Consider the following 5,081-nt stretch of genomic DNA (forward strand, 5'->3'; position numbering starts at 1 on the left):
TGCTTGATAAAGGCTTCATTAGACCTAGTGTCTCGCCTTGGGGTGTGCCGGTGTTATTTGTTAAGAAAAATGACGGATCGATGAGAATGTGTATAGATTACCGGTAGTTGAACAAGGTTACAATCAAGAATAAATATCCATTGCCGAGGATTGATGTTTTGTTTGATCAGCTTCAGGTTTCCAAGGTATTTTTGAAGATTGACTTGAGATCTGGCTACCATGAGTTAAGGATTAGGGCATCCGATGTCCCTAAGACAGCTTTCCGCACTCGGTACGGGCATTATGAGTTCTTGGTGATGTTATTTGGGTTGACAAATGCCCCAATAGTTTTTATGGATTTGATGAACTGAGTGTTGAAGCATTACTTGGATTTGTTCGTGATAGTCTTCATTGATGATATTTTGATCTATTCCCACAGCAGGGAGGAGCATGAACAACATTTGAGAATGGTTCTTCAGACTTAGAGAGATAGTCATTTATATGCTAAATTTTCGAAGTGTGAGTTTTGGTTGAGTTCAGTTGCATTCTTGGGTCATGTTGTATCAGCAGAGGGTATTCAGGTAGATCCAAAGAAGATAGAGACAGTCAAGAACTATCCTAGACCCGCATCAGCTACAAAGATTTGGAGTTTCTTGGGTTTGGCGGGTTATTACTGTCGGTTTGTGGAGGGGTTTTCATCTATTGCAGCCACGATGACCAGGTTGACCCAGAAGGGTGCCTAGTTCAGGTGGTCGGATGAGTGTGAGGCGAGCTTTCAGAAGCTCAAGACAGCTTTGACTACGGCGCCGGTGTTGGTTTTTCCCATGGGTTCAGGGCCATATACAATTTATTGTGACGCATCTCGTATTGGACTTGGTGCGGTGTTGATGCAGGATGACAAGGTCATTGCTTATGCTTCACTACAGTTGAAGATTCATGAGAAAAATTATCCAGTTCATGATTTAGAGTTAGCAGCCATTGTTCATGCGTTGAAGATTTGGAGGCATTATCTGTATGGTGTGTCATATGAGGTGTTCACGGATCACAAGAGTCTGCAGTATTTGTTCAAGAAGAAGGAGCTAAATTTGAGGTAGAGAAGGTGGTTGGAGGTATTGAAAGACTATGATATCACCATCTTATATCATCCGGGGAAGGCTAATGTGGTGGTCGATCCTTTGAGTAGAAAGTTAGTCAGTATGGGCAGTCTTGCGTATATTCCGGTCGGTGAGAGGCCGCTTGCTTTGGATGTTCAGGCTTTGGACAATCAGTTCGTGAGGTTGGATATTTCTGAGCCCAGTTGTGCGTTAGCTTTCACAGTCGCTCATTCTTCTTTATTGGACATATCCGAGATCGGCAATATGATGATCCTCATTTGTGTGTCCTTAGGGACACAGTGCAGCACAGTGGTGCCAAGCAGGTTATATTAGGAGATGATAGAGTTTTGAGGCTGCAGGGTCGAGTTTGTGTGCCTAATGTGGATGGACTTCGAGAGTTGATTTTAGAGGGGGCCCATAGTGTGAGCACGTGATTTTTGCCCTATGAGAATTGCTCCCAAAATTTTAAAATAAAATAAGTTTTCCTTTGTTTGTAATTTTGTAGATTTTGTAGTATTTTTTTGTTATTGTTTACATTTGTCTGTGCATGTTTATTTTTTGTTTAAATAAAGAAAAAACAAAAATATATACAATATAGCCTTTGCATTTAGGAATTAATCTTGCATTTTTAGAATTAATTAATCATTAGTTTATATAAAATGAAAAATACAAAAAGAATACATCTAGGATTCAATTTTATAATTTTTAGGGTTAAATCATAAATTATTCGGCAATAATTGGAAAATCATAAAAAAAATATATGTATTTTATTTTTATGTTTAACTGTGTGATCTTGTACTTAATCTAAGTTAATTTGGTATTTAGAATTTAATTTAGGATTTTCAGGTTTTGGAAAAATTAGTCTAAAAGGGGAAAGAAAAAAAGAAAAAAATGGAAAGAAACTCGGACCAGGCCAAGTTCCATAGGCCCAATACCACACCCCCAACCAGGCCCAAATCGACGCCCTTTTACCCGGTCCAATTAGGCTGGCAATACGACCGTCCAAACGACGTCGTTTTTGTCACGCTTAATCTAGGCCGTTGATCTCAATCCATCAACGGCCAAGATCATCTCTCCCTTACCCGTTCCTATACCCGCCCCAACCCCGTTACTACCAAACGACCCCATTTTGGTCAACAAATCAATTGTGGCCGTTGGATTCCCATCATCCAACGGCTGAAATCAATCGATTAAACTCTAACCTATCAAACCCCCTCCCAATCCCCTACCCTTCTCATTGCCAAACCCCCCAGTCGTCTCTTTCAGAGACGAACCAAACGACCCACCAAACCCTAGCCGCCCTCGTTCCCTTCGCCTAAAAACCCGGCGGCTGAGGACCGATGAACCTCAAATTCACACTCCTAAACCTTCTAACCACCCTCAACACAAATCCCTACCCCTTTAACCTCGAATCATCCCGGTTTGTTTCGAATCTTCAAACGAAGATTCGAGCAAAACCCTAAACCTACCCAACCATTGCCAAGTTCACACCCTAGCTCCACCTGACCTCCCTCGTTCCCAAACCACCCCTACTTTGGCTTGAATCTTGCTAGACTGGTCGAATTTTAAATCGACTGAAGAACCCTAGAGAGCCAAAACCTGGAACCTGTCCGAGTAAAGGGGAAATTTGAGGTTCTTAATCGACTTCAGTCGAGAACACTCAATTGAGGTCCGTTTGGACCTCAAAAGTTCGAGTCGAAGTTTAAAATGGGAACCGTTTGGAGTTTAGCCTGTAATTGTGAGGTATTTTTCTTCTTTTTCTTCTCTATTTTTGTTGTTGTTTATCTGCTTAAGCTTCATTGTAATTCATCATCTTTTCGATTTATTTCTCTCTTTTCTTTCGGACCTTTTTCTTGGTCCAGTTTGCTTCTGTTGATTAGCATATGCTATAAATTGTTGAGTCGATTAAATAGTTTCGTCAATTGGTCCATTCATGTCTATAGGTCAGTTGTTCTCTTCAAGTTATTGGATGTTGTTTTATCTTCTGACCTTTGTATTCTCAGCCTCAAGGCTCATAGCTAGTATACTTGTTGTTCCAACATGTTGTTCGAGGTTAATTTGGAGTTATATTTGTTCCCAATATAGATAGCTTATTCTCATGCATCTGTGTGACTCAATTTTTTGACCTTAATAGTCCAGTCTGACTATTGCCCTGAATCATTGAATCCCCATCTTGGTTGGAATGCTGTTAGATTTGATCTGAGCTCAATTGGTGATTGAGTTTAATGATTCGAACCTACTTGTTTATTCTGTTAAGTTTGTTCTGATATAAATCTGACCTTGTTGAATTGTCCTAATGTTGTTGATTGGGAGTTAGTTCATTAGTCAATTGATAGGCTTAAATTGGTTATAGCTGAGGTTTTATACAGGTTTAAAAGGATTGGGATAAGACAGTAATTTCAGGGATATCATGAGGGTAATGTGGGGAGTTTAAAAGTTTAGCAAATGGTCTTGCTGGTGAGCTGTCAGTAAAGCACTTAATTAACCATTAATCTAATGTGTTAGTGGGGAACAAAACATAATGGTATGTGGAGGCTTAAAAGGAATTGATTAAAATATAACATGCCCATACCAATTGAATTAATAATGGCAAGGAACATATAATAGTGGGGAATGCACTTGCTGATTTTAGGGACTGAAATAGGCATTAATGATTAAAATAAAAGTACTAGGGTAATGAGGGTAATAAAAGAATTGAAAAGATAAGATGTTAGTGGATTAGAGCACTAATGGTATGCCTATTAAAAGAGCTATGAATCAGTCTTTTAGAGAGACCAGAAGGAAGAGAGGGGGGAGAGCTTTTACTATTTTCATTACCTTAATTAACTTGTCAAAAATCTCAGCCAGTGGTCCAGCTCCCTGAGAATCATAAACAGTTTTAAAATTCTCTGCTTCAAGTTTCAGAGATCACTTTTTGAGAGTCTTTAATCAGTTAGAGAGGGTCTTGAAAATCAGTTTTCTAAAGCTTAAAGACTGGAGAGTTTGGTCTGAAGAATATTCTGAGGAGTTTAGAGAGTTTTTGAGAGTTCTTTTAAAAGGCAGTCAGTTTTGGAACTAATTTCGAAAGCTTAAAGTCAGTTTTTGAGAGTTTAAAAGATCAGTTTTGTAGTAGAATCTTGGCTTGACTCAAGCTCGGTTGAGTCTGTTTGTGGCTGTTTGGAACTTCAAATTGCTGTTGTGAACTGATGTTGTATTTCTACTCGTATTACTGCTGCTGTTGATCTTCCTTCTACTTTATTTTTGTTCCAATTCCAGGTACACAGCTTGACTTCAATAATTGTGAAGCTGAAATGTAAAGGATGAACTTGTAATTGAAGCCTGAAAATTTTAATTTAATTCAATTTCTGATTTGTATATTTGAACGTTTTTGTTCGTTAAAGATGTTTAGACTCTTGTTTATAGTTGTGTTGGCTGAACTGAACTGGGCTATGCAATAACTGGATTATAGACTATTATCGCGTAGTTTTCTTGGATTGGTTTTCCCAGTAAATCACCAATTGTAGTTAATTCCTTGTTAGTTGATTCTTGCACCTGTTGAGTACTGGTTGTAGCCAAATTCATGGTACAGATAGTTCATGACTAGTCATAGTTAGTTTCGTGTTAAAGACCTTTGTGAATCCGTTTAGCGTAGTATAAGATGAAACCTGGAGTGGCTGTTTTGTTTCATTCTCAACAGGTAATTTAAATATGACCAGGCTGTATAGGGATTATAGTAGACTGCCAAAATTTCCCTGGATGGTTTACTACGGCTGTATAGTGTGACTTGATTTCAGTAATTCTTTTGGAACCTTAGTTAAAGGGCCTACCTTGAATGTTTAATTTCAGTAGTTATAAAATAGGCTTGAATGGGTTTTAGTCTCAATGTGTCCTTTAGCAGTTCTATTAGGAAATCGTGAATCATTAAAGTAGTTAGTGTTAGTCTATTTTTTTCATGACAGTTCTTAAGCATTGATTCGTTTCAATAATTGTAAAAACAAGTTCAAATAGCTCCGAATTTCATATAGTTCA

The sequence above is a fragment of the Nicotiana tabacum genome, chromosome 1 (assembly GCF_000715075.1).
Source record: "Nicotiana tabacum cultivar K326 chromosome 1, ASM71507v2, whole genome shotgun sequence".
Classification (NCBI taxonomy): domain Eukaryota; kingdom Viridiplantae; phylum Streptophyta; class Magnoliopsida; order Solanales; family Solanaceae; genus Nicotiana; species Nicotiana tabacum.